Genomic DNA, 18,610 nt, shown 5'->3' on the forward strand with positions numbered 1-18,610 from the left:
ATAATAATATTAAGAATGTATAGTGTAAAGGATAAAATATTCTTTCACACAGCTAATTATCATAACAAAACCTTTGTGTTTCTTTATAGTATTAATTATCAATGAAAATCTTTCACAGCATTAACGTGCTAGCAGATTTTCAATTAGACAAAAGAGAGAGCAAAACCTTTCATTTGGACTCCCACTTCCTTCTATGGAAAATGTGGGAAATTCTTTTAAAAATGTATTTAATTACCTTTAAAAATGGGAAAGAAAATTCTAAGGCCTTTTGCTCCCTATTAATAGTGTCTTTGTGTTTTTCCTTTAAGAGTCTGTCTTTAAAACTCCTTCCTTTCTGAAAATACTCATTAATTTTGGCTTAGTTTCTTCAGTACAAATAACTCATCCTCACATTTTTCTGTATCTAATACCAAAGTATTACCTATAACATCAGTGCCATATGGGACAGTATAAACAGGATAATAATAGAATAAATTATTTGCAATGATTATATAATTTGTATAATGCAATGAAAGTATAATTGGAAGTAAAAATGGTCAAATTCCATTTATTATACCAACTGATGTTTTACAAAATACTATAAGCTTTTAACTTTTCATGAATTCTTTTAGCACACAATTCATATTTTGTTGATAAACATGGCTTGAAGGTGAACCACCTCTCTCCCAGCTTAAACATCTTGCCTGATTAAATTTTTCAGAAAATTACAAATACTATAAATTTGTAAAAACTTGGTTGATTTTATAAATCTGTATGGATTTTGCCACCACGGCTTCTTTACAGTACACCAAAAGATATGAGATACAAAAGCCATTATAGCAAACATCTGGAATGCATACTGTAGTGTTAGGAGCATCATATCTGAATTGCAGAAATACAGAGGACCACTAGATGGCACTAAAATGACACAGAAATGTAATTTTCTGTTCCCATCTAGTGGTCATCCAAATTTTTGCACCCACCCTATATTAAAACTTCTAATAAGCAAACAGCTTTGCTCTTACAAGCAGCTTTAAGCAGAAATGCCTTTACTGCTTGCCAAAGGGCCTATAAATAAGAAGCAAAGGCATGATGTCAGTATTACGTATCAATCTTCCCAATCTGGCAGCTTCAAGATGTATTAGATTTGAATTTCTACAAATTGTGTGACTTGGGAATTTTGGGAGTTTGAGGTTGACACTTTTGATGCAGTTCCAATTTAAAACATATTGGGGGTTCTTCTGCCATATAGTGATCATCCTGTTTTTTGCAACTCACAACTTGTTGGCTTCAAATTAGACAGTCTACTGCTGCAGCAGCACACATACACACATAAACACAAACACACACACACACACACACAGAGATTTTCTGCAGTTTTCTTGGCAAGGTTTTCTAGAAGTGGTTTGCTCTTGTCTGCTTCCTAGGTTTGAAAAGGAATGACTGGCCCAAGGTTATTCACCTGGCACTATGTTTAAGGCAGGACTTGAACTCAACAGTCTCCCTGTTTCTACTCTGATGCCTTAACCACTATAATAAATTAGCTTTCTTAAATGTATGCATTACAATTATTTGAGGCATGAAATGAATCTCTCGGCTCCAGTTTGAAAAATTGTCAAAACACACTTGAGAGCAAGTCCTGCTTGATTCAACTGACTTTATTGCAAAGTAAGAAGTATCACAGGTTCACAGTTATTTATATTTTAACCAAGCTCCAAATATTGAATTTAAATAAACTGAGCCTTCTTTGCACCATGGTTTTTAATGGGACCAGGAAAACAAATGTAGCTTTTGCATTCATGCTTACTTTCTCATGGACTGTTGCGTTTGAAGGAGCAAATAATTCTAAAGCACGATTATGATTAAAAAAACGAGGCAGATACAGTCAATAACACTGCTTGATTTGCAGTTTAGATACTCATGGAAACAACTCATTATATCCAGTAAGTACGCAGCCTCAATGCAGAACTCTAAATTTAAGTCTATACTTTAGTTGGAATATGGAATTATGGGACGAATCTGTACTTGACAAAAGTACAGGTAGTCCTCAACTTATGATCAAAATTGCACCCAGAATTGTGGTCATAAGTCCTGCCAGGCGCTAAATAGGTCAACACATGACTTTATGACATTTTTATAGTGAATCACCATGGCTGTTAAACAAACACCATGGTCACCAAGTGAACCCATTGTCCATCCGCAATGGACATTTTTTTTGCCGAAAAGCGGGTTTCCAGCAAAAAAAAAAAGGTAAAAAACCCCATGTACAGCTGTGGGAAGTTTCTAATGGCTGTGAACGTGGGCAGGTTACGATCATAGGATTTCATATGCAGTGGCAGCTATCAGAACTCGAAATCCTGGTTGTAAGTTTTTTGAGAAATCTGTTCTAACTTTGAACAATTGGTAAGTGACTGTTCGTAGATAAAGGACTACTGGTGCATCAGTGTTTTTCAAACCTGACCACTTTTAAGATGCGTGGACTTCAACGAGGTGGCGCAGTGGTTAGAGTGCTGTACTGCAGCCACTTCAGCTGACTGTTATCTGCAGTTCGGCGGTTCAAATCTCACCAGCTCAGGGTTGACTCAGCCTTCCATCCTTCCGAGGTGGGTGAAATGAGGACCCAGACTGTGGGGGCGATATGCTGACTCTGTAAACCGCTTAGAGAGGGCTGAAAGCCCTATGAAGCGTTATATAAGTCTAACTGCTATTGCTATTGCTAACTTCTAGAATTCCCCGGCCAATAGCGGAAGTGGACAGTACACCAAAAGGCAACACTTGGTTGAGTTAGAAGCTAGCCAGGGTCAGACCCAGAGACTATAGCAGGGTTGTCAAACCATAGGTGATAAGTGTCAAGCACTGGCCATGACCACCCACCCCCGTTTTAGTGAAGGGGGGGGGAGATACATCACGTGATGCCGCCGTGACGACACGAATTTGACACCCCTGGACTATAAGATTGTAGGTTAGACTGAAATGTCAAAAAAAAACACACACATTTTGAAAAGCATCCATTACAAATGTCACCTGTATTGTTGCTAAGATAACCACCTGATTGTTTTGCCTTTAGGGTTAGGGTTTCCCTTTATTATAATGTCACCTCAAAGCAACCCGTGTGGAATTGGTTAACACAGAATGAGAATCTGGGGAAGAGGGTGGGTGGGAAGCCTTCTCCTGGAGGCAGCGAGATGGGGAGAAAAAGGATGCATCGTTTTCTCCCCCCACTCTGCGGAAGAATGAATCACGCGTTTTTTTTGGCCAGCAACCCCCTTCTCACGACTTTCGCTCGGTCTTAAGAAGAGTACCCCACACTTCGTGTGTCGTGTCCCCCCCCCCCAAACCACCACATCTGGGCTCTTCTTCCTCCAGCTGTGCCTGTGTCTCAAAAGCAAAGCATCCCGCCCACACCGGTCGTTTCGTGGAAAGCAAACATCCCCCCCCCCCCCCAATTCTCCTACATAGCGATTCCTCCCTAAAGGGATCGTTGCTGCTCGTCCCCCGCGTTTCGCTCCCGGCGCCTTGTCAAGCCACCGCGAGCTGCGTGGGCAAGGCGCTCGAGCTCGGAGCGCGGAATTGGGAGCCTCCAGCGGCCCGATTGCGCCTGCTCGTTTCTTTTTTAAAAGGAGCATGCTCAGTTCCTTGCGGAGCCGCCGATGCGACGGGCAGCCGATTTCAACCTTACACGGCCCGGGGTTTGGTCGGCTAGCGCCTGCGCACGGAAGCTCTCATCCTGCAAAGGGATCCTTGGATTTCTTTCGGGATTCCTTGATCTGCAGTGCAGAGCAAAGCGGACGGGGGAGAAAAACGCGCGGCAGCCGCTGCTTCTAAGGGTCGCCGAAGCGATCCAAAGAGGATTTTAAGCGGCCATCGGGAGAGTCGGGAGAGGCGAACCGAGGACCGGTTCAAACCCCCCCCCCCTTGACTCTGAAGCCAACCTCCGCTCTTCTTCTTCTTGAACCCGAACCAGAAACCTTGTGCCGTTGAATCGCATCCTTCGCTGCGGAAGACAGACCGCGCACGCCGCAAAGCTGTAAGTTGTTCCCTTGCGCTTTCCTAGAGGTTTACGCGCTGTCAAAAGAACCGCCGCGGTTTCTTTTTTCTTTCCGCAACTTCGGGAGCGACGTCTCGACACACAATCAAAAGAGCTCAGTGGGCACCGCGCATCGCCTCTGGCTTTGGACTAATAAAGCGATGGGGGGGAAAGGGGTGCGAGCAGCTTGAGGCGGCGACGCAAAAAAAAAAAAATAGGATTTGGTTTTGCAGGAAAGAGAGAAGGAGAAAAAGAAGAGAGGGAAGGGGATGATTGACCGGGGTTTCAAAAAAAAAAAAAAAAAGAATTAAATCTTGACATGGGGGCGAGTGTCTCCCATATGAGCATCGATCTCTCTATATCAGTGTTTTTCAACCTTTTTTGTGCAAAGGCACACTTTTTTCATGAAAAAATCACGAGGCACACCACCATTAGAAAATGTTAAAAAAATTTAACTCTGTGCCTATATTGACTATATATAAGGTGTTTTTCCCACGGCACACCTTACACTATGTCACGGCACACTAGTGTGCCGCGGCACAGTGGTTGAAAAACACTGCTCTATATGATGCCTATATGATCGATATGATGCCTATATGCTCGATCTCTCTATATGATACCCAGCAAATTGGGGTTTGACGGCATCCGTCGGATGTCAAACTGCGTCTCTTGCCTCTTCTCGTTCCCTCCATCCCCACCGTGGGTCCAAAGCCTTTGGACGCCAAAAAGGCGTAATTGGGAGACTTCGTGCGTTCATGAACCATAGGTTTGTATTTGTATTTGTGTTTTAATGCTTATAGGCCGCCCTTTTCCCTGAGGGGACTCAGGGCGGCTTACATAAAATAAGGGGGGGGGGTATACAGACAATAGACACAACAATACATAGAAGTAAAATAGTAAGCAACGTTCATTCATCATTCGGGTGGGGACAGATTATCTTTGTCCCCAGGCCTGAGGGGCTAGCCAGGTCTTAAGGGCAGTGCGGAAGGTCTGGAGGGTGGTGAGGGTACGAATCTCCACGGGGAGATCGTTCCAAAGGGTCGGAGCCGCTACTGAAAAGGCTCTCCTCCGTGTAGTTGCCAGTCGGCACTGACTGGCAGATGGATAAGTAGGTTGCTATTAGAAAATCAAATACTAATTAGGTGGCCGCCGTATCCGTGGTTTTTTTTCTTCCTCCCTTTCTCGAGGCGCCTTCTGTAACGAAAGTTATAAATTTAAGTAAATACGAGAGACGGCGATGTAGTTTGCGGTAGCGAGCGCTGCTGATCTGTTTATGTTTGCCCGGTTGCGGATCAAGGGAAGAAGAAGAAGAAAGAGAAAAAGAGCCTCCATCTGCAAAGCGAAAACGCAACGTTGCGTTGGAGAACTCTTCTTTGCGTGGGGGCTTTTTTGGCTGAGAAAACAAGTCATTACGAAAACAACGCCCCCCCCCAAAAAAATATCCGCCCATAACTCTCTGGGGGGCGAGGACGTTGAAGGCGAATATTGATTTTCTAGCTCAGTGTTTCTCAACCTTGGCAACTTGAAGATGCCTGGACTTCAACTCCCAGAATTCCCCAGCCAGCGAATGCTGGCTGGGGAATTCTGGGAGTTGAAGTCCAGGCATCTTCAAGTTGCCAAGGTTGACAACACTGTTCTAGCTTAATCATTTGCGCCTTACTTGAAAAACCAAAAGACGACAGGCTTAAAATGACTCTGACATTTCAACTCACTTTTTTTAAGAACTAAGGAAAATGCCTGCTTTTCTAGAGTAAACAGTCCCCGTGACTCATGCTTATCCTCTCCCCCCCCTCCCCAAGGTCATTATGACGGTCCCCCTTCCCCAAAGCTGACCGCCACCGTCTCCCTTCCAATTTCTCGAATTCATGTTTTTAATGCGCTGGAGGAATCCCGGATGAACCCACGTGCATAAGAAGAGCGCATCGTATGTTGATGCGCGGTTCTAGAGCGGGGGGGGTGGGGGGGTGGTATGGACGTAAGCGTGTACACGCGTGTGTGTGTTGTTGCGTGTACACGCGCGTGTGTTGTTGTGTTGCTTCTCTGGGTGTGAAGAAGCGCGAGCGTGGAGGTTTTTTTCCCCCCCCCACTCTCCAAACAACACACGCCTTCTCCTCCTCGGTGGTTTCCCACCTTCACGAAGGGATGGAGGAGGTTAGGAAAACGGGAGGTGGGCGAAGACCAAGCCTGCAAAGAGACGCACGCGAGCGGGAGGGATTTAGGGGGGTGGTGGTGGTGGATCGGGATCTGCTGGGAGACGATCACAACAATGGGGATCTGAAAAAGGGACTCGCGCGGGAAAGCCAGGCTTTCTACTCAGAGACGCCTCGGCCAATCAGGATGGCTCCGGGAGGTGCGGAGAGGGGGGGGGCGCAACCACCCGCTCGCCTCGCTGCAGTGTCACACCAGATTAAGACTGCGGTTCTTAGGCGCCGTACCTGGAAGTCAAGCCCTGCCGGGAACTCCCGGGAGCTTACTTCCAAGGAAATGTTATGTATTGGACTTTGGGTCTCTTGTCTGACAGGGTCAAAGGTGTATTATCTTGCTGGGAAAGGGAGAGTTGTTGTTGCTGCAGAATAATAACACCCACAAGTCGCGGGTTCCTGTAGAAGAAGTCGTTTAAAACCAGCAACCACGATGGGGAGTTGCAGATTCCGCTGAATGAAACAAAACAAAAAACAACAAAAGCAACCTGGAAAATGTCTACATTTTCTGCATTTGCGATTTGATGATACCTTGTGTGAGATGGATAGCCATAGAAATGGTTTAGGGATATTGTGTGTGTGTGTGTACGTGTGTGTACGTGTGTGTGTGTGTGTGTGTGTGTGTGTGTATATATATTATTATATATAATATTATATATATTATATTATATTATATTATATTATTATATTATATTATATTATATTATATTAATGCTGATAAATAAATAAAGGGAGACTAGATAGATCTATTTCAAGCTATTTAGCTCTCATCAGCTAGCCATACCCAAGTTTGGGAATCGAACCTGTGCTCCATTGCCTCCCAGGCAGGGAAACCATTTGAGCTACAGAGAACGACTCCTTATCATAATATGTGTTGTTTTGTGCTGATAAATGGAAGTACTGATCTTCCCCATATATATATATATATATATATATATATATATATATATATATATATATATATATATATATACATATATATATACATACATACTACATACATAATACATACATACATACATACATACGTTGTATTTGTGCTGATAAATGGAAGTAGTGATCTTCCTCCCATATTTGGGCATACCGAGGGTTGTAAAATCTAATAGATATATATACACATATAAAGACAATACACAAATACATATATAAGAAGCATTAAAAACCCCTTTCCAGGTTGCTCTTTTTTTTTTCTTTTTTAATCCAGCCCAGAAAATTTGAGAACAAAAAAGGTTTAAAAACTAGGAGGCGGGAGTTAGAAGAAAAAAGAAATTGCCACATTGGAAAAGCCCACAGACATTCTGGCCGGCGGGATTTACCTTGGAGGACAAACCCTTTGACTGATGGATTCAGGGCTCAATTAAGTGAAAAGGCTGGGATTTGAATATATCAAGTCCTCTGCTGGCATTTTAGTGTTTGGGGGTTTCCACCAGCCTAACTAAGACAAAACAAAACCAATGAGACAATATGTGCATAGCATCCTGCATATTCCCCTGCATTCCCTTTCCAGATCATTGATTTTGTTCTATACTTGCCAGATTCCACCAGCTGTTTTGCTTCTTACACGTGGTAGTGTTTTCACACCCAAAGCAATCTTGAGCACCCATTGCGTGCACTAGCCATTTTTATGATCATTCTGCGTATATGGCTACAGCTCTGGAGGGCACAGATCCCCTCGCTAACTTTTTGCAATTTGTTATTCTTGAGAGATTGAATATCCATCCTCCCTCCTCCCTCCCTCTCTCCCTCTCCCTCCCTCTCTCTCTCTCTCTCTCTCTCTCTCTCTCTCTCTTTTGCTAAGTCAAGCTTGCCTTCCCCCCCCTTTTTCCCCCTGCGTACTCCACTGCAGTCCCTGAATCATTTAATTCTTATTTTTCCGCTAGAAAATACAAACTATTGCTTTCATCCAACATAAACTTTATTTGTCTACCCCACCTGGCACTTCCCAAATCTGGCATTCAACGTGTTTTCTTACCATACGTCTTTAGAATCCAATAGTCCATTCACATCCTATGATTTTTCAGTGCATAATTTTTGCATTGCTTATTTGTATAAACAATTCAAGGCGGTGAACATACCGAATACTCCTTCCTCCTTTTATTTTGCCCACTTCAACAACCCACTGAGGGGAGTTGGCTGAGAGAAAGTGACAGATCCATATTTCTATAGATAATAAACTCTTGATCCCTGTATCTGAGCTAATGATATCCTAATCACAGTTATGTAATTGCAGTAAGAGGACTGTAGGAGAAACTTGACCTCAAGATGAAGCATGGCAAAATGAAGACAATGGCTGAGAAGACTGAGTAGCTGTTCATAGATTTTTTTTTAAAAAAGTGTGAATATCCACAAATTTCTACTTGATGAAATTCATTATTAAAGACACCTTTTTAAGCCACGTCAAAGCTGCTGCTGAAACCCAGCTGATTGTAATATTATTTCCAGAACTGAGTGTGTTGACCTTTGCTTTTAACTGTAGCTTTGTGTTATCTTGAAGCCATAAACTTCCAGTGTTCTGGTGGAACTATTGTTCTTTGATGCAGAGGGAGAGTGGGAGAAATGGATTTGGACTGCATTCTTTGAAGCCTCCCTTAGAGACACTGTCTTACTTTAAAATAATAATAATAGTGGAAAGCCATTGCATGGGTCAGCCAGAGGAGTGGGCTCCAATTAGCCATATTTTTGCGTTGTTTGAAAACAAGTTTAGATCTAAAGCATAATGAAGGCAAGTAGGCTGTGCCCATTTTGACTTTCCCACTTACAGGCATGGAAGTATCTCTAGCCAGCCTTACTGAAGAGGTAGACATTCTCCGGTCACTTCTCAACATCCTGCAAGGGCAGTGTTTCGCGAATGCTGGCTGGGGAATTCTGGGAGTGAAGTCCAGACATCTTCAAGTTGCCAAGGTTGAGAAACACTGTTCAAGGGGAAGCCGTCTTTGGAGTTTGAAACTGCAGAGTCTTCTCTTTGGCCACCATGTCGGCAGTGATCGTTCGCCTCTTGGCAGCCAGTGGTACATGCACACAGCCTCTTGTGTGCATATACAGCTGCTGCTTCTTCTTCTGCTACTGCTGCTGCATTGAAGAACTGACATCCTCTGCAGTATTTTTTTTTAAGTCACTCCCCTCTGTGGTGTTCACTCTGCTGGTTGCACACTTTATCTGGGAAACATTTCCATAGTTTCTCCTTAAGTAGACAGAAGGGTCTTCGGGAATATTAGACAGATCTATATGAAGCCTTAATAAAAAAAAAAAAGAGCTGTAAGTGTTTAATCCCCCAGTTCAGCCCTTCTGCCAATGCTATAAGGAAGGCAGATTGAAGGAGAGCTTCCCTCTTATTTAGTAATGAGAAGGATTATTCCCTGAATAAGGAGTTGATGCAAGTGGAGGTATACTAAAGAAATCATTAAGGGAATCCTTTGGATTTCATGCAACGTACTCTTCAATATGGGGGGAGGGGGAGAATAATCCTTTTTTTTTTTAAAGAAAAAATCTTTATAGATGGTTAATTAAAATTTATCAGTTATTCTGTTCCAGCATTCCAAGTAAGCATTGTGATGCTTTATTTTGCAACTTGATAAGAGAACAGTTGAAAATGTGAGAACCCTGAGCTTGTATCATGGAAAAAAATGATTGCGGTGGGTCAGAGAAATTACATGTTTTGTAATAGAGTCGGTTTGCAATTGCAGCCAAGTCTGAGTTACATAACAATCCTTGCCACTCTAGGAAGAGGACAGCGTCTTATGTCTCCGCTTTGTAGCAAAGGGTTATTTTTTTTGATGATGTCGGTCTAAAAATGATGGGAAAAGACTTTGAGAATGAAATTATGTGTATTTATTACCATAGTAATGTAAGATTCTGCTGGATTTCATCCCAACTCATAATGTATCATATCAAATGTTACCAGGAGAGAAAAAAAAAAGTGACAAATCTTTCATTAAACATTTGCTCACTTCCACAGTCGTCCTATTCTTGGTTTAACTAAGCTCATCCTTTCATCTCCTAGGAAACCGTGACCCGTCAAAACCGCGTTCCACAAAAGCGCGGTCGACAAAATCGCGTATGTGACGTCATCACAACGCGACGAAAAAGATCGAAAAATTGAAATAAAATTAAATTACAGCAAGCCGATTCACATAAAGGTAAGGGTTAGGTTAAGGGTTAGGTTTAGGGTTAGGTTAAGGGTTAGGGTTAGGTTTAGAGCGTTAGCGTTACGTTTAGCGTTAGGTTAAGGGTTAGCGTTAGGTTTTTTGTTACGTTAAGGGTTAGGTTTAGGGTTAGGTTTAGGGTTAGGTTAAGGGTTACGTTTAGGGTTAGGTTTAGGGTTAGCTTTGGGGGGGGTAGGGTAAGGTTTTCGCTTTATTTTTACATTTTTCGATTTTCGTCGCGCTGTGATGACGTCACATACGCGCTTTCGTCGACCGCGATTTTGTCGTCCGCGGTTTTGTGGTGGAACCCTAGGAAACATGCTATTTTTTGTTTTGCTATGTCCTCATGATGTTCCTTTCATCTCACTCTACAGCCCACAGCTGAGACAGCTTAAAACCATCTTTTGCTTATCTGTTTTAAAGGAGGGTTTTTCTCATTTCCCCCAATTCCAACTCAAGCCTACCTCACCAAGTGCCCTGGTTGGTAAGGAATTGGGAACTGTCCAGCTGATATGGGTCAATTTCAGCTACGGTGGCCCTAGCCCTTCTTTGCTATCTATTAGGCCTTTTCTTCTCTGGCCATTGTCTTGGTCTGCAGGCGATAGCAGACACCTGGCTTCCACGAAGTCATTTCCTGTGTAATTGATGCCTGGCAGATGCTTTCAGAAGGAAAACAGGCTCTGTTTATACCTGGGTTTAAGGTTCTTCTGAAGGAAGTCTAGACCTGTGTTTTTTAAAAAAAAAACCAGTTGTGCTTTCTTGAGAAAGCATTACTACGCTAAGACATTGAGATCGTCGATCAGAAAGATCGGCAGTTCGGCGGTCGGAATCCTTACTACAGGTCTCCTGCGTGAACAGTGGGTTGGACTAGATGTCCTCCAAGGTCCATTCCAACTCTGTTACTCTTACTGTTAGTTGTGCTTTCTTGAGAAAGCATTACTACACTAAGACATTGAGATTGTCGATCAGAAAGGTCGGCGGTTCGAATCCTTACTACAGGTCTCCTGCGTGAGCCGGGGGTTGGACTAGATGACCTCCAAGGTCCCTTCCAACTCTGTTACCTTACTGTTAGTTGTGCTTTCTTGAGAAAGCATTACTACACTAAGACATTGAGATTGTCGATCAGAAAGGTCGGCGGTTCGAATCCTTACTACAGGTCTCCTGCGTGAGCAGGGGGTTGGACTAGATGACCTCCAAGGTCCATTCCAACTCTGTTACTCTTACTGTTAGTTATGCTTTCTTGAGAAAGCATTACTATGCTAAGACATTGAGATTGTCGATAAGAAAGGTCGGCCATTGGAATCCTTACTACAGGTCTCCTGTGTGAGCAGGGGGTTGGACTAGATGACCTCCAAGCTCCCTTCCAACTCTGTTACTCTTACTGTTAGTTGTGCTTTCTTGAGAAAGCATTACTACACTAAGACATTGAGATTGTCGATCAGAAAGGTCGGCGGTTCGAATCCTTACTACAGGTCTCCTGCGTGAGCCGGGGGTTGGACTAGATGGCCTCCAAGGTCCCTTCCAACTCTGTTACTCTTACTGTTAGTTGTGCTTTCTTGAGAAAGCATTACTACGCTAAGACATTGAGATTGTCGATCAGAAAGGGGGCAGTTCGGCGGTTGGAATCCTTACTATAGGTCTCCTGTGTGAGCAGGGTTGGACTAAATGACCTCCAAGGTCCCTTCCAACTCTGTTACTCTTACTGTTAGTTGTGCTTTCTTGAGAAAGCATTACTCCTGCACTACAAGAATTGCAGTATAAACCAGGAAAGAGTTAGGTTCTGTTAGCTGTTGTTGAATTTCTCAGTGCATCCGTGATGTTCCACTGCTTCTGCAAACAAGGGGTTTTGCATGGGGGGAACTTTCTATTATTTTTATTAGTTTTTGGGGTGGGTGGTCTTCCTGCCTGCTTCTGTGCCATTTTACCTACTGTATTGGATTTTCTCCTAGGTGGTATTGGCCACTTACCTGCTGCCACAACATCATTCTTTGGGATTATTGAAGAATGCAGCTGTTTGTTACTAATTGCCCCAATCCCTCCTCCATGCCTGTGATCTGTCAGTCATCTGATCTATTAATGAAGATGGGTTTAACACCCTTCCAAAAGATATTCAGCAGCAACCAAAATGACAGGTAACAGGCATAGAATACCACCATGTCAGCAACCTGTTAGATGAGCAGTTTCACAGGTAACTAAATCAGCTGTTCCAAACACCCACTTACTGTTGCTTATCTCAGTGTTAAGGAGAATGATTTGTGATTGTTTTCCCAATCAGCAGGTGATGCTCAGTGGGAGGGAAAATGAAGCAAGGGGTGGGGGGGAGAGATTGTAATTGCTTGCCTTAGTTTATCCTGCACTCAGGCAGCAAGGATCGAAACAGTGGCTGGCCTTGTCGCTGAGACAGAATAGGGAGCATCAGTGAAGGCAGCACAAGCACAATTTATGCGGGCAAACTTAAACAAATGAAGATATGTCAGCATTTGAATAGTACAGTGATAACATTGCTCAGAATTGTTAGGAAATCTTTTCATTTGAGAAGCAAGTTAAGTACGGTGGATTTGTTAAGGTGTTTCACCATTTCTCCTGTTAAACATTTGCATAACGTCATAGCTTTTAGCAGGAGTGGGTTGCTAATCCCGTTCCAACCGGTTCGGTTGGAACGGGGCCGGCGGCGTCCTCGTGCACGCACGCAGTTCACGCATGTCTTAGCACCTGTGCGATGCTCCAGCTGCTCGCAGAGACTCGCGCAGGCGCTGTATGTGCCATCCAGCTGCTCGCGGAGAATCGCGCAGGCGCTGTATGTGCCATGCGCCTGAGTGGAAGCGCAGAAGCCTTCAAAGACCGGTAAGGAGCGGGGGACGGGTGGGCCCTTTGCCGTTCCCGGAAATTACTTACTTCCGGGTTCGCCGACCAACCGGTTCGCAGGGACCGCCACGAACCAGTTGAAACCCACCCCTGGCTTTTGGAGATGTGTAATAACACAAACATAGAGAAAACACATTACCTTGTTCCCCTGATGCTTATTTCACCCCAATATTCATCTTTATGTCTCACTCTATATATACACCCAACCCATCAGGTGGGGTATATGTGGTTTTTTTGCTTTAAAACGACATGGCTTGGAACCTACTTTTTCAACTACGCAGACTATTCTCTTGGTTGATTGTCCTATTTCCAATCATTATCTTTCTTTTTTTTTAAAAAATTAATTACAGTCAATATGTTTGGTCTTTCGGATCACAGTGGCTAACTTATAGCTTTGCTGCCTTGGGTATCTTTAACACAAAATTATCTTCTAGGCTAAACCCTACCTTCTAGGTTATTTCTTCCCATCCCTTTCCCATTCTTCTTCTTACCTACTTTCCTCATAACCTAATTTTCAGCGCACATTCTATTGTGTTTTACTTCTTTCTGCCGTTCTCTCTCAAACTATTCCTTTCTTCCTGTTGTTCTCTTTCTCATCTTATTCGTCAAGGTCTTTCTGGTTGGGTTCCTAGCAGTGGTGGGATTCAGCCAGTTCGCACCTATTCGGGAGAACCAGTTGGTAACTTTCTAAATAGTTCAGAGAACCGATTGTTGGAAGAAATCTCCTTTTGTTTTTTCCCACTTTCCAGGGCTAATCCTGTAAGGAAGGCAGGAAGGAAACATTCTGGTGTTGTTTCTAGCCTAATCTTTATTGCCCTGCTTACAGAAACTGCCTCCAGTTAATCCTTATTACACTGTAACAGCTAAGGCGAAGCGCCCATCGACCTGAGTGACCTTGAGTTGGCCACGCCCACCCAGTCACATGACCACTGAGCCCCACCTACCCAGATGGTCATTAGGGCAGAGAACCGGTTGTTAAATTATTTGAATCCCACCACTGGTTCCTAGGCTCCATTAAGTGTTGTTACAGTTCCTGTCTTTGTATTTCTCCACCATCTTATTCATTTTACTCTCTATGTTCTCTTTCTTTCCTCAATGTTTATTGACATAGATTTTTCTTCCCCCCATTTTTCACTGGTACACTATTTCCTTTGGTTTCCTTGCCTGTTTCCAAGTGCCTTCCTTGCATCGACTTACTATGTTTCCTTTCCATGCTGTTGCTAGGCTCGGCATATTTAAAGCACATTATTTTTTTTATCTCTGTCACAGATGCTGGACTCTGTTATTGAGAATATTCGTCAAAGAGAGACTAAAAATAATCTGAATATTCTAGGATATTATTGCAACCTTGTTTTCACAGGGGGTCCTTGGCTTATGGCCAGATACGGGTCCAGAATTTCTATTGCTAAGTAAGATGGCTGTTAAGTGAATCATGTCCGATGTCCGATTTTATGATCTTTTGTGCCACAGTCGTTAAGCAAAGCACTATAGGTATTAAATGAATCACACAGTTCCTATGCAAATCCAGCTTCCCCCATTGACTTTGCTTGTTGGAAGCCAGAAGGTTATAAATAACAATTAATTGACTCCACGATGCTGCAGCTATTGCAAATATATGCCATTTGTCAAGCATCTACATTTTTAACACGTGTCTGTAAACATGATGTAATGATCATAGGCGAAGGCCAGTTATAAATCACTTTTTTTAGTACCGTAACTAAATGGATGGTTGTAAGTTGAGGACTATCCATAGTCAACTTCATGTCGTATACATGCTGCTAGACTTCTCTTTCTGAAATGGTTCCTCTTTAAAAAGAAGAAAAATATCAAAGGACAGACTTGGTCTGCGTTGCATGGCAGAATTACGTGGTGAATTAGTACATCAAATGTTATACCTATGTTTGAATTTTCATGGGAAATACATTGACAGACTGTTAATCAAGTAACACAAATGCAGCCTTCCATGTCTTTCACCACTTCAAGCTGCAATTGGGGAGGGGGGGGAGTGGAAGAAATTTGTATAGTGAACCATGGTGAAATATATCCTCCAGAATTTTGGAGTTAAACTTGCAGATTCCTGTGAAAGCTTAGCTGTTTCTGTAAAATCTGAGAATTGAATCCCATACAGGATACTCACATTCGGAAGACTGATCTAGACTCAAATGCTTCCCCGGCTGATTAGTTTTCTAGGTGAAAGAAAGCTGAGTTTTCATTGCTTGTGATGATTTAAAGTAGGTGCCTGCCCGATAAGTTAGAATCTTTGCTTTATCAATTTGATTCTGTTGAGCTGTTATGTAGTCTGTAAAAGGCCGCTTGACCTAGGTTGAATTACAGATTTGGTAGTCTGTTCAGAATAGAATAGATTGTGAATGAAGAGCAAAGATGGAAATTTTTGTTTATTGAGCACCAATATCATAATGTTTAAAAGTATTCTCAGTATTAGCATCCTGTTTCTCCAAAAATAAGACCTCCCCAGATAATAAGCCCAGTCAGGCTTTTGAGCACATGCACTAAAATAAGCTCTCCCCCAAAATATTGCAACACAGCAGCAGCCATGAGGTGACCATGCTTGTTGCCTCCTGCCCCTCAAAAATAATAAGACCTCCCCGAAAATAAGGCCAAGCGCTTATTCTGGGAAACACGGTAGTCTTTAGTATTAATAAACATTCCTCGGTGCTCTTTCAGGATTGAAATGTGTTAGTTGAAACAGTATTTGTAACTACTGCATTGCTTTTCAAAGTCCTAGATATAACCTGCTTTTAGCCCTATAATGATGATTTTTGAGTTAAGACTGCTAATTGAAAAAAAATCTCTGAATTCTTGCAATGTCAAATTTACCTATAAATTATATTCCTTTCTTTCATGTTCTCACCCAGGACATGCTTTAATTCCTGAAATTATTTGCTAGTTTGATGCCGTTGATGCCAGTACTGATTTTTTAATAAAGTTTTAGTTTTGTTTTTGAAATCATTCAGTACAAAGTTGCCGCTTCCCTTCCCATGAAAAAAGAACTTAGCTAAATAAATAATGTATTTTTGTTAAAAATAAAGTATAATTATTATTTTTATTATTACTTTATTTATTACTTAGCCAGTTTATTATGAAAACTGGATGATCTAGATCAGTGGTTCTCAACCTGTGGGTCGGGACCCCTTTGGGGGTTGAACGACCCTTTCACAGGGGTCACCTAAGAACATTGAAAACATTTTCAAAAAAATACAGAAAACAAAATAATTTTATGGTTGGGGGTCACCACAACATGAGGAACTGTATTAAAGGGTCGCGGCATTAGGAAGGCTGAGACCCACCGATCTAGTAATATAGATATCAATAGATAATTCTGAGATTAATGAACTGAAAACTTGAAGAATTTATATTTACATTTATTTATATTTACCATTTATATTACATTAACATTGATGATTATGAAGCATTGACGAAAATGACATTCATTGTATTATTAAGTATATGTGAACATATTGTATTGGATTAGAGCAGTGGTTCTCAACCTGTGGGTCGGGACCCCTTTGGGGGGGTCGAACGACCCTTTCACAGGGGTCGCCTAAGACCATCGGAAAACATGTATTTTTGATGGTCTTAGGAACCGAGACACCAATTTTATGGTTGGGGACACCACAACATGAGGAACTGTATTAAAGGGTCGCGGCATTGGGAAGGTTGAGAACCATTGGATTAGAGTATTAACACATCCCACACATTGATATCAATCAAATATAGTTGGGCATAATTAAAGTAACTTGGGTTCTATCTACATTTCAGAATGTATACACCCAGAATTGGGAATGTATACGTGTGAACTTTCAGAGGTGGCTTCTTTAATTTCACCTTGATTTTCTAATATGATATGAGATGGCTTGAATTTTCCTAAATAAATAATGAACATTTAAAAAAGAATGGAAGGGTAGAAGAGCAGCTGCAGTTGCATCTTTAAAAAGAGAAATAATTTGGAGGATTTATAATAAAGTTAGAAGAAGAGAACTGCAAATAACATCTGGAAACAACTGCTGCCTGAATGCAACAGAATAGGATTGGTGCTACAGTGATATATAAATTTAAGCCTAGAAATATTTTTGACCGTTTAGAAAAAGTGAAGTTATAAAGTATCGCTATATGTTTCCATTCTGAGTTAGAGATATGGGCAGAGGACTTTTAATTTTGACCCCCACTTTGCATTTTTAAGGACCCTAGCTGACTAATATACAAATATTTGTACCTTATTATTTCTTAATATTAGCATTTAAAAGCATGTATTGTTACATGCTGTTGAATCTTTAGTTTCGATCTGTGTTGACTATTAGCCCACCTGGTTAGTTAAAGCTAAGCACTTTTAAATATAATAGCACATCTTTCCTAGTTGTTCTGAATGGACATTCTTGAGAATGTTTATTTAGTGCTTGACTAGCCCTTGTGATAAAATGTATTTAACTTTTATTAATAATAATCACTGAACCAGTGATGCCCGGAGTATTGTTTTAATTAAACTTAAGTAAATTGTTATGTAAGGCATCTTATAAAGATGTGTCAGTGCTTTCAGTATTCTGTGACATAATTTTTGCCTTGATTGGTCTGAAGATTTTTAATAAAGATCACCCAGAAAAATATCTGTTTTAAAAGATGAAAGAAAGGTCTGTATTAAGCGATATCTATTATATTTAAAAATGATTTCTCTTGTAAGCAATACTCTAAAATAATGCGTTTTCATTTAAAGAATATTTTATCCCCACTTATGACCCCTTTCCACACTTAGGAGCCGAGGGGGTGCAGTGGTTAGAGTGCAGTACTGCAGGCTACTTCAGCTGACTGCTAGCTGCAGTTCGGCAGTTCAAATCTCCTGGCTGAAGGTTGACTCAGCCTTCCATCCTTCCGAGGTGGGTGAAAGTGAGGACCCAGATTGTTGGGGGCAATAGGCTGACTCTGTAAACTGCTTAGAGAGGGCTGTGAAAGCACTATGAAGAGGTATATAAATTTAAGTGCTATTGCTATTGCTATGACCATTGCAGCATGGTCATAAGATCAAAATTCAGATGCTTGGTGACTGGTTCATATTATGATGGTTGCAGTGTCCCAGGGTCATGGGATCCCCTTTTGCAACCTTCTGAGAAGCAAAGTCAGTGGGGAAGCTGATTCACTTAACAACCAGTTTACTAACTTAACAACTGCAATGATTCATTACAGCTGTGGCAAGAAAAGTTGTAAAACGGGGCACAACTCGCTTAACAAATGTCTCAGGAACATAAATTTTGGGCTCAATTGTGGTTGTGAGTGGAAGACTACCTGTACATCTAATAACCACTTAGAGTTATTTGAGTTGCATATCGGTCAGATGAGTTCAGAAAAACCTCTTTAATACCTAAAGTTTGAATTAATGCCATATA

The 18,610-nt window shown here is 41.8% G+C and overlaps 1 protein-coding gene across 1 annotated transcript in view; it reads left to right on the plus strand.

Moving 5' to 3' along the window:
- Positions 1 to 3,604: 3,604 nt before the first annotated feature.
- The window catches only part of VSNL1 (visinin like 1), a 130,674-nt gene continuing 115,668 nt past the window's right edge, over positions 3,605 to 18,610 (plus strand). Inside the window, exon 1 of the mRNA XM_032214439.1 lies at positions 3,605 to 4,006. The gene's annotated coding sequence lies outside the window, so the exon portion shown is untranslated. The remainder of the gene's footprint in view (positions 4,007 to 18,610) is intronic.

Source organism: Thamnophis elegans, chromosome 3, assembly GCF_009769535.1.
Source record: "Thamnophis elegans isolate rThaEle1 chromosome 3, rThaEle1.pri, whole genome shotgun sequence".
Classification (NCBI taxonomy): Eukaryota; Metazoa; Chordata; class Lepidosauria; order Squamata; family Colubridae; genus Thamnophis; species Thamnophis elegans.